Source organism: Ursus arctos, unplaced genomic scaffold, assembly GCF_023065955.2.
Source record: "Ursus arctos isolate Adak ecotype North America unplaced genomic scaffold, UrsArc2.0 scaffold_4, whole genome shotgun sequence".
In the NCBI taxonomy this organism is placed as follows: domain Eukaryota; kingdom Metazoa; phylum Chordata; class Mammalia; order Carnivora; family Ursidae; genus Ursus; species Ursus arctos.
Window position 1 is genome coordinate 78078667 of NW_026623056.1, and position 10833 is coordinate 78089499.

Consider the following 10833-nt stretch of genomic DNA (forward strand, 5'->3'; position numbering starts at 1 on the left):
ACATTCAATAATAAGAGAGATTTTTGATACAGCTCATCTCTGAAGAAATTCCAGGTTATTCTGTAATTATATGATATATTATCATTAAGGGTATGAAATGCTTTGCTATTACTAACATTACCTTTTCCACCACCTATATTACTTCAATCACTTTTACTTTATCATCACTAGCGTGCAAGTATTCTGTGGAGTGCTAGGACCTATGTTAAGTACTTTATAACATTGATTCTTTCATTATTTTTTTGAATTCTAGGATATAGGGATTTTTATCATTTCAATTTTCAGATCAAGAAATCTAGGCTTCTAGGGGTGCCTGGCTGGCTCAGTTGGTAGAACATGTGACTCTTGATCTCAGGGTCATGGGTTCAAGCCCCACGTTGGGCATAGAGCTTTCCTAAAAAAACAAAAAAACAAAAAACAACAACAACAGCAGCCAAAAACCAAAACCAAACAAACAAACAAACAAAAAACTAGGCTTCTAATCTACCTGAATCCACATAGCAAATTGTTGCATAATGCTAATCTGACCTCATAATCATCTTACAATCCTAATGGCCTAGGATGAATTTATAGAGTCACAACTAAGTCTACAATTGATTAGTGAGGGAATATTCTCTCATGTTGATTGTAAGATATTTTTTAAACAGTCTCCGATTCAGTTCAACAAATTGCAGTACCTTATTAATTCTCAGCTACTGAGGAGAAAACTCTCATGGTGTGTAACATAAGTCATCTTCACTCTTGTGCTGCTTCCAATTGTCTATGCAGAGTATTAATTTATAAACTGCTATAAAAACCAAGAGGAGTAAAAAACTCAGCCACTGATTCCTGGAACAAGTCCCAACCCTGAGATAATAAGGTTCATAATATTTTGGGTAGCTTTTTCCAATTGCCAATCAATGTAATAATTTTAAGGATTCTGATAGTTGAGGTCAGACTTTAGAATTCAAAATCAACACCAAGATGATACCTGGTTTGTCACCCATTGCTCATGGCAGAGGGTGACAGGGAAGGTAATTAGAGACTGTTTCTTGGGGAGTACTACCAGGCATCCTAAATCTTGCATTCTGATTTGTATGGTCATAGTTATGTTACCCTAAACCAAACTTTCTAGCTGCATTACCTCTCATTGGACCATTATACGTGGAGATAACATTTTTTTTTAAAATAGAGGAAATTGTGCTTCATCTCATGTCAAGACATGCTATTTAAATCTGGGTGACTTCTAAAGTACAAGACAGTTTTTCATTGGATTTGGCTTTGGTTGCTTTTTTCCTCCATCAGACGGTCTCACACTGCCAAGTTTTGAAGTTTGCATGTTCAGGTTCTTGAGAGTGTTGTTTTTCTGAGTGCAGATAGAGTTCAAGTTGCTTAAAATAGGGAAAATTATTGCTCTTTACCCCCCTCCCACTTACAAAAAAGCTATGGTTCGACATTATTTGATTTAGGTCAAAACTAAAAATAAAATTCCTTCAAGTTGTGACTAAACAAGGAAAACTTCTGAAAAGCATTTTAAAAAAAGTCGCAATTGAGCACAAAAGAGGTAGACGGAGGTAGCTTTCGGCTTTGAAATTTAACCTCGATGAAGTATTTTCTGAAAATAACCACAAGCCTAAAATCCCAATGTCGCGCTTTCTAGATCGGTGAGCCTCAATTATAACCTGATTTTGTTGTTGACTTACTACCCTCAGTCAACACGTGAGACTTTTAGTTTTCCAGTCTTCAAACTAGGTGTTGCTTGATCTGCATGCATTCATGAGAAAGCCAATTAGCATTCTTAGAATGAGAAAGTATTTTATGGATGCTTTCTCATAAATATTGTCAGATTTAAATAAAACTACACCCATGAAAATATTGTGAGGAGGCATTTTAGTTCCCGCTCAATTTTCCTTTCTGATGTTTCTTCTCTCCTAAGGTCCCGGCATCTATCTGCCTGTTTGCCATGCCAAGACCTTCTTATGGAGGGTCCTTGTCTAGATCATTCCTCCTTTGGCAACATCATCTCAGATTGGACATAGTCTTCTTCCCTCCAGCTTTTTTCCCCATGACTCCTCCTACAACTATGTCCTTTCACTAACTGCCCTTTCAAAGAGCCACTCAAATATTCTTTTTTTCTATACTTTACTCACCACCTGTCACTATATATTCACTGTCTACTCTGGGCCAGACATTATTAGTTATTAAGGATATGGAGATATACAGGACAGTAGGTCACTGCCTTAAAGGATTTATATTCTAGAGGGAAGACACCTAAATAAATAAGTAACCAAATAAAAATGAGAGAGGATTGCTGGTTGCAGTGATTGCCAAGAAGGAGGTAACCATGGCGACAAGGAAGAGTGATTCAGGTTGGTGTATGTGGCAGGGAGTGGGTGATGGAGATAGGATATTAGACAGGAAAGTTAGAGAAAGCCTCTGTGAGATATTTTTCTGCTTAGACTTGAAGGTCAAATAAAAGCCAGTTGGGTAGAGTCAGGGGAAAAACACAACTGTACCTGTTCCAGGACAGTGTGTCCAGAGAATAGTCCACAAGTGGTAGCATGATGTGAAATGGAATAGAAAGGTAGGGAGGGCCCTACTTTGAAAAATGTACTTAATCCATCATGAGATGTTTTGGATTTCGTTCTAAAAGCCACGAGATGCTATTGTGAAATCAGTAGCTTGCTCAATTCTGAAATAGTGTTTTGCCCTGACACAGTTGAAGTCAAGAGCATGTGTTTGTTGACAGTGTGATGATGCCTTGATCAAGTCAATGGTTCTACACTGAAAGAAATTTCAGGCAACATGAGCTATAGGTCATGTTGAGGTAAAAGGAAGACTTTTGAAAGTGTCCTAAATCTTGCTCAGTAGGTAAGTGCCTATTTTGCCTAAAAATGTCCCTTGACATTTTTAATTTGTCCCAGGAGCAATATTTTGGGAGTAATTTAGAAAATCTGGAAGATGCATTGATTCTATCAATAATGTTTTTGGCATCCGTGTGACCTGAAAATATTTCTATAACTTCCAAGAATTTTAATTTCCTCATTTGGAAAATTTGGTTAATAAATGCCATTCTCAGTATGACGCATTATAGGTTAGTATCAATCATGTCACAGAAATGATTAAGAATAGCAAAGTTCTTGTCCTCAGGAAATTTTCGACCTAAGGTGGTCTACGTTAGATATAATTAAGAGCAAAGTCTTATTGGAAGTAAATGTCAAGATGGATTATATATGTTTAATGCTCATTATTATTTTTGGAATCGTTTTCAAGTTTCAACCAATTACATCATATATCCTATAGTGTAAAATTGTTGTGGTTTAGTTGCTCTTCCTACAAATCTTTTCCTAGATTTTACCTGTTCACTTTCAGGCAGTATAGGCAAGTAGTATCCACAGGAGGCAAAACAGAGATCCCTGGACCCAGGGCTGGCTTCATAGGTGTGTAATCTGAACTGTCACACAACACTCCGTGCTCAGAAAGGCACCACTCTGCTAACATCCTGAAATTCTTAATAAGATTTTCCTTGACCTTGTGTTTTATAAGCGAAATTTGACTGGGCAATGGAGCATGCATTTTTTTTTTTATAATTTTTTTTTTCATTTTCCACTGACCTCTAAAAACTACATAACCTGTCCTGAATGGACCCATCACAGGCATGCCTATGGCCATTGACCTGTGGGAGCCGTAATTTCCTCTATTTCTTTATGGTCATCGGACCATGTAACCAGTTTAATTACCAGTTGGGCATCAACAATTTTGAAAGTTTTGAGGTATGAGATAAGCTTCCAAGGTGTGTGCCAGAGTGATGAGATACAAGTAAAATATTTTCTTTCCTGTAAATTGTGGCAAACCTGTCTTAAAATTGTAAATGTTTTCTAAATTTGTGTTGCTAAATACCTATGCCTTTAAAAGCGAAGTTGCAAACTAAAGGCCAGTGGGTCAAATTAAGACTATAATTATGTTTGGCCAGCATAGAGATTTAGAAATGGGAATGTGAATGCTTTTAACTGGGGCCTGAAGTTCCAGGAAGCCAATGGCATAACCATTTGATTGTCCTGTAGAAGCCAGTTAGTTATATGAATTGGTTTACACCTTCTGGTCTCGGAGAGCGTGAACAGTGGTTCCCAAACTTTAGCACACAACTAAATCACCTCTTGGGCGTCTTAGAAAGTTCGCTAACCCCATCCCCAGAGTTTCTGATACAGTAGGTCTGGGGTAGGACCTGGTAATTTCTAAAAAATTCCCAAGGGATGCCAGTGCCACTGGTCTAGGAAGCACACTTGGAGAACCACTGGTCTGAAACAGTGGCTGCCATTCCTGCTACCTGCCATTAACTGTAATAAACATCACCTACTGAATATGAATCTTATGAATAAGATTAAGTAAAGAAAGGATATCTATTTATTTTTTAAAGATTATTTATTTATTTATTTATTTATTTATTTATTTATTAGAGAGAGAGAGAGCATGGACAGGGGGAAGGGCAGAGGGAGAGGGAGAAGCAGATTCCCCGCTGAGCAGGAAGCCAGATTGGGGGCTGGATCCCAGGACCCTGGAATCCTGACCTGAGCCCAAGGCAGGTGCTTAATGAACTGAGCCACTCAGGCACCCCTGAAAGCATAAATATTTTAATTAGTCAAGCTAATCGAATACAAAATGTAGCTGTGATAGCATATATTAACCGAAGCAATTAGTCAATCCGCAAAATGTTTTCTCTCCTAAAAGGAAAACTAACCCGCTATTCACCGATCATATCACAACTCATTTTAGAGTTCTCCATTTTGTCTACCAACATGCTTTGCTTTTTCCCAAAATGGTAAAAGAATTTAAATGATCTGATTTAAAATGAAGTAGAGTTTTGTCACCCTCATAAATATCAAGAGCCATGAGGTCATGGAACAAGATTGTTGGGACTGCGGATGATCGATTCACATTGGACGGGCTCTTATCTGACTGTCGAGGAGTTGTAAGTGCCCTGAGCCCACCATGCCAAGGTTTTTCTAGATATTTAAGAACTCTGCAATATCCTTCACTTACACACGACTCTAAGCTGGCAGCCGTGGGGCTCCAAGCGTTCCAACAGAATACGCAGTTCACTCTGGAGTCATTGCTTTCTGCGGTCACCTCTTTGAGATTCAGTGTCAAGTCATTCAAACAACGTTGCTCCGTGATCTTAATCAACTATCGGCTTCCCAGACGCACACCTTTTAGAGGATATGTGATACGGCTGTGCGGTGACTACCCTGGTTTTTCTAAAGCGAATGAGTTCTAAAGTCCCTCTTTATGTCTGCTTTCCATTTGTTTAATAACTTTGCTTGGATAGTGGAATGGAAGATGACTTTAAAAGAAATTAGCATCTGAATTTTACCTTTTTGTCATTTCTTTCTTTTTTGTGTGGGGAGTAAAGGGTAATTATTATTATGCTTTTATTTGAAGCACTGTTGGAATTTTCTTTAAAACTTGCCTTTAACGGCCTCATTAATTTTACTTATTTCTTTAATTACCATCAGGCATAACTACAGTTCATTTGGTTTTTATATTCAGATCATCCATTTTCTGTAATAATGGGAGATTGTGAGAATGTGAATAAATTAAATGCAGTCCCACAATTATGCGAATGCCTCTCTAATCCTCCAGACTGCAAATCACTCGAGCTGGGAACCCTGTCTCGTTTATCTTCGTCCCGCAGACAGTGAACATAAAGTTGCTGTGTATTGTAGCCAATATTCGATAAAGATAGATTGAATCGAGGTGACCCCTCCCATCCCCACCCAACACACACACACACACACACACACACACACACACACACACCTACACCTTTTTGTTTTAGCTTCTCACTTAATGGTTTCTACCTCACCAGTTTCTCAAAAAGACTAATAAAATAATTTATGCAAAGCCTTTAGCTCCATGCCAGGTAATAAATACACATTCGATCTATGTTGGCTTTAAGTTATTAATAGCTACTCTTACTGCTTTTCTGATTATTACTTGTATTAATAGTTTCAAACTCTCTTGTGGTAAATGCTTTAATGAGAGGGCCATTTTACTGAGCAAATTGGACTGAGTTACCGTCTCTCTTCTTCTGTCCAATAGTTTCATGTTCCTGGCATTTGCATTGATGTTCAATCCTGACCTTAACAAAACACTCTAATGCGGGCACTACAGCCTCAAGGGTCAGGGATATAAAGTTGTGATAGAGCAAAAGCAGAGTTGAAAAATAAACATGGAACATTCTCTCTTCTCAAAAGTTTCCGCTCTGAGGTGAGGAAGGAGGCATTGATTCCTGGTGGCGCCTGGACCGAGCGTTCAGTACCGCTTGACAGAGAATCATTTTTTGTTCAAAGTCATATTTCAGTCAGATTAAATACCTACTGCATGTCATTCTGATATGTGATACTTCATTAAATTTCCTTTTCTCTGAGGGTTTATTCACAAGATAATGCTGCCAGATGAGTCAGAAGATCTGGGCTATTTTCTACTCTCTCACTTCTTCTTGGACAGATCATTCGGCTGTTTCTGGATACCAGTCACTTCACCTGCAAACCAAGTAATCTCTCACATAGAAGTAATGCTGCTCCCTGGGATCTGTGAACTCTCTTCCCAAGGTTGCCCTAAAGGCTGCCCACGCTGGGCACTGCACAACTCAGGAGTGCAATTCACACAGATCCACAACAGTGCTGATTATTTCTTCCACTTCTTTTCATCCACAAATGAGTAAGTGAATTAAGCAAACAGGTGTGAGAGTCTTTGGTAGCCATGCTACCCCTTCCCTTTCATGACATGAAGAGGCGTGGCCTCTTACATAAATGATTTGTGTGCATTTCCAAAAGCAACTTAGAGAACAAGGAGGCCATCTGCCATATTTTATGGATTTAGTTTCTGTTTTTACCACTTAATCTTTAAATGGACTATGCCCTAGAATTCAGGATTTACATGAAGCCATAGACTGTTTAGGACGGGAGTATAAAACTAAAAACGTCAAAAATCTTCTTCATCTAAATACAGGTGTTTTTGTTTGTTTGTTGTTTTGTTTTGTTTTTTTGAAGGAGCACGATTGCTCACGTTTCTCTGCAAATATACCTAGCAGCTATAAGGAAGTCATCTCCGTGCAGTAGCCACTTCTGGTACCTCACATGGAGGAGAATGTGGGGCTGCACGGTGAGCCCGAAGCAGCACAGCTGGTAGCAATAAGGGGCTGTCTATGTAATTCAGGACGAAGGTCAGATTTGTCTCAGTAGCACATCTTTTTTTAGCACACAATTCCATACTTCACTTCTCGACTTGATTTTATGGAACTCAGAAATTACTACCGGACCGGGGGTTGGGGGGGAGTATAATGAACTCTTGTTTTTCACTGGAATGCTGCCAATGGAAAATTGATGGGCTTTTCTGTAATTATTGAATCATCTCAATTGATGAAGTATTGCACACTCTGGGATGTCATGTGAAGAGACCCATGTGGTTGCAGAATCTTAAAATTGGTGAAAGCCTTTGACATCAATCTCATCTGTATTAGACCCAGTTTCAGCCTCGTCCCAGCTTCTCTAGGCCCTGCCCCTTCCCTTGTCATGGGCAAGACAACAGGTTATCACTACTAGTCTTTTAATTCTGGGCCTGTCTCTGCCTCCCTGGGTGCAAGGCTGGCCTTCACCATGGTCTGCGCTGTGTCTGGTGATGCGGGAACTGTCCTGCTGCTGGGACCCCAGTCTGATCCCCCTACACCCACATTGGCTGGGCTTTTCCCATCTGTTTCTGGGCTGAGAAGAATCCATCGAGTGTGAGATGTGGCTTCCCCAGTGGCAGCCCAGAGGCACTGGGATTGAGAACCTGGAAGTGTGGGAGACATTGGCACCCCTTGGGACAACCTTTCACTAGGAGAGACCAGAAATTGGAAGTAACCAGCATATTGCTCTCCTTCTTTCCTCTACCAGATAGGCTGTTCTGAAGGCTGGAGGTCTGATCTCCCTGGAGACATTTCTTCATGTCTAACCATGTGTTTTTCTTTTAAGGCTGTGGCCAGTTCAACAATTCCCCACCTTTTACTTGTGTCCTTCCTTTCCTGCCTTGCCTTCCTTTGTCCTCACCCTTGCCCTGACATTGCACCTCCCATCCCTCACCCCACACCCCAAAGCCTTAGTGTGTAAGCGTCACATTAGACTCTGTGCTTTGGAACCTGGGCCAAACCATGCTTTAAACTTTTTGTCTATGGGACAGGAAATGGAGACTCAGAGCAATTACATTACTCTTCCATCGTCAAAGATCGTAAAGTACATTTTTCTAAAGTTCATTTCCTTTGCTCTCCTTATGAAATATCTATGAAACAGCTACCCTGTTATCAACATCCAATTTAAACAACCCTTCCCAGTATCCCCTTCCCACCCCTTCCAACTCATGCTGATCACTCTCTGATGAATAAAACACAGACATTTTGATTTTGCTGCTATTTGCCTTTTTGTGTCTCATAATTTCAGTTGGAATATGCTTATCTCTGTGTGAGCTAGTAAATTCTCTGAGTGCAAAGAAGCTCATTTCGATTTTTTTTTTTTTTTAATTTCCTGGAGTTCAGAATCCAGCGAAGACACTCCTTACAGGTTACACAGGGAGCTTTGGTATATATAAAGAATTCTCCTATCTCCCAGGAACGTTTACAATCACAGTGAGACTTCTGAGAAACTCTGGACTGCAACCTTTGAAAAATACCAATGACAGATTATTTGATACTGTTGTACTCCTCACAGGTTTTATGACTCTTTTTCTCTAACATCTTTCTATCTATATTTGTGCATTTTTCTATCTTGGACATTATAATTCTTTTATAAGAGGGATAAATTCTCTCCCAAAGTGAAGTCTTTTAAGAGTACATACTGCTTCCTTTATGCCTTCCAGAAAACTTGTAAGACCTAATACGTTGCTAAATGTCTTGGAAGTATGCATTCTTAATTAAGACTTGCATGATCTCCATGTTTAAGATAATTAAAGGCAAATTTATGAAACATTATAAGTAAAAGGCCACTGCTTATAACAGGAAAACTATTGAATTCAGAATGAATAGTTCAGCACTTGAATCTGAAAGTCCTAATATATTCATGGAGTAGATACAGGAATACTTCATTTTATTGTGTGTCACTTTATTGCATTTTGCAGATGCTGCATTTTTTACAAATTGAAGGTTCGGGTCCACCCCTCATCAAGCAAGTCTATTGGCGCCATTTTTCCAACAGTACTTGCTCACATCGTATCTGTGTGTCACATTTTGGTAATTCTTGCAATATTTCAAGCTTTATCATTATTATATGTGTTATGGTGATCTGTGATTAGTGATTGTAACTCGCTGAAAGCTCAGATGATGGTTAGCATTCTTTAGCAGTTAAGTAATTTTTAATTAAAGTATGTACATAGTTTAGCCATAATGCTATTTCATACTTAATGGATTACAGTAGAGTGTAAACAAAATTTTTTATAAATATGTACTGGGATACCAAAAATTCATTTGACTCATTTTATCGCAATATTTGCTTTATTACAGTGGTCTGGAACCAAACCTGTAATATCTTCAAGGTATGTCTAGACTAGCTCCTCTTCTGTAAAATGACCCTGATCAAAGTAACACATTGGAAACCTAGACAAAAACGTAACTAAAAATCATCAAGAGTCAGATAAATGTGATGCTGTCAAGTCAAGCACAGCTCTATGAAGTGGACAAATGAAGTCGTGCCAATTTGCAAGATCACTTTGGCACATTTGATGATCTTGAACTTTTCAATCTTTTGAAATATGTTACTTTGACCAATAGGCCATCATTCTCCCTGTTGATCATCTTCCCTCCCTTAGGAGCTTTCGCAAAGGTTTTATGGCGTCCTCCATTCATGAATTGTGGACTCATCCCTTATTTTCCTTCCATACTAAAGTCTACTTCCGGGGGAAAAAAAAATGATGTCATTATCAGTAACTGTAAAGTAATGTCAGAAAGCATGGTTTACCACTTGCATGATCCTATGAGTTATTCCAAGCCTTGTCCATGTATTCAGTTTTTGGTCAGGCTTAGAATTCTATTGCTTGTGAACAGGGACCAAAAGAAACTCAACCAATACAAGCACTCTCTGAGATAAACCAAAAAGCAAAGTTATTCTGTAGGAAGAGTCATTTGAAGTGGATTTATGAGGGGCTTAGAATTCAGGTAGGTAGTTCTACTTCCTGTGTAATATCTAGTAAGTAGTGTCTTTTCTCCTTATTCTGTTAGTTCACTAGTTTAGGTTTTATTAGTTCTCAGCTGGATTGTAGAAAGTGTCTGCCCTCAGGGCACCTGGGTGGCTCAGTCTGCCTTCTGCTCAGGTCATGATTCAAGAGTCCTGGGGTAGAGCCTGAGTCAGGTTCCCTGCTCAGCGGGGAGCCTGCTTCTACCTCTCCCACCCCCTTGTGCTCTTTCTTGCTCTCCTTCTCAAATAAATAAATTCTTAAAAAAAAAAGTGTCTGCCCTCATCGCTCTGACTTTAATATTTCCAAGGGCAGTAATTCTGAACTGACCATCTTAGTCACTATTTTTATTTGTAGAACTCACTTAACTTCATGCTTTCATTAGTTCTTTATGGCCTCTTTGAACACTGTTCCCAGCAAAAGCCAGACATTTACAGTCAGCGCGTTCTTGTGAGGACCTTTTTACTGGGAAACACTTTCAAATAAGATTGGTTTTCTCAGTGTTATCCATGTGCAAATGCTCATTCCAGACTTCAGCCTTGCACCAAGTTCTCCCGGTTTAGTCTTAACATTAACTATAATGCCCTGGTTCATAGAGTTTTTACCCATTGGAGAATAATACAAATCATCTTCCTCAAGGCTAATCTTTCCTAT

General features: G+C 39.1%; 1 non-coding gene across 1 annotated transcript; it reads left to right on the forward strand.

Moving 5' to 3' along the window:
* The first annotated feature begins 311 nt into the window (after nt 1-311).
* Nucleotides 312-384, forward strand: TRNAK-CUU (transfer RNA lysine (anticodon CUU)). Its single transcript has one exon. It is a non-coding gene; the product is annotated as a tRNA-Lys (tRNA).
* Nucleotides 385-10833: the final 10449 nt, after the last annotated feature.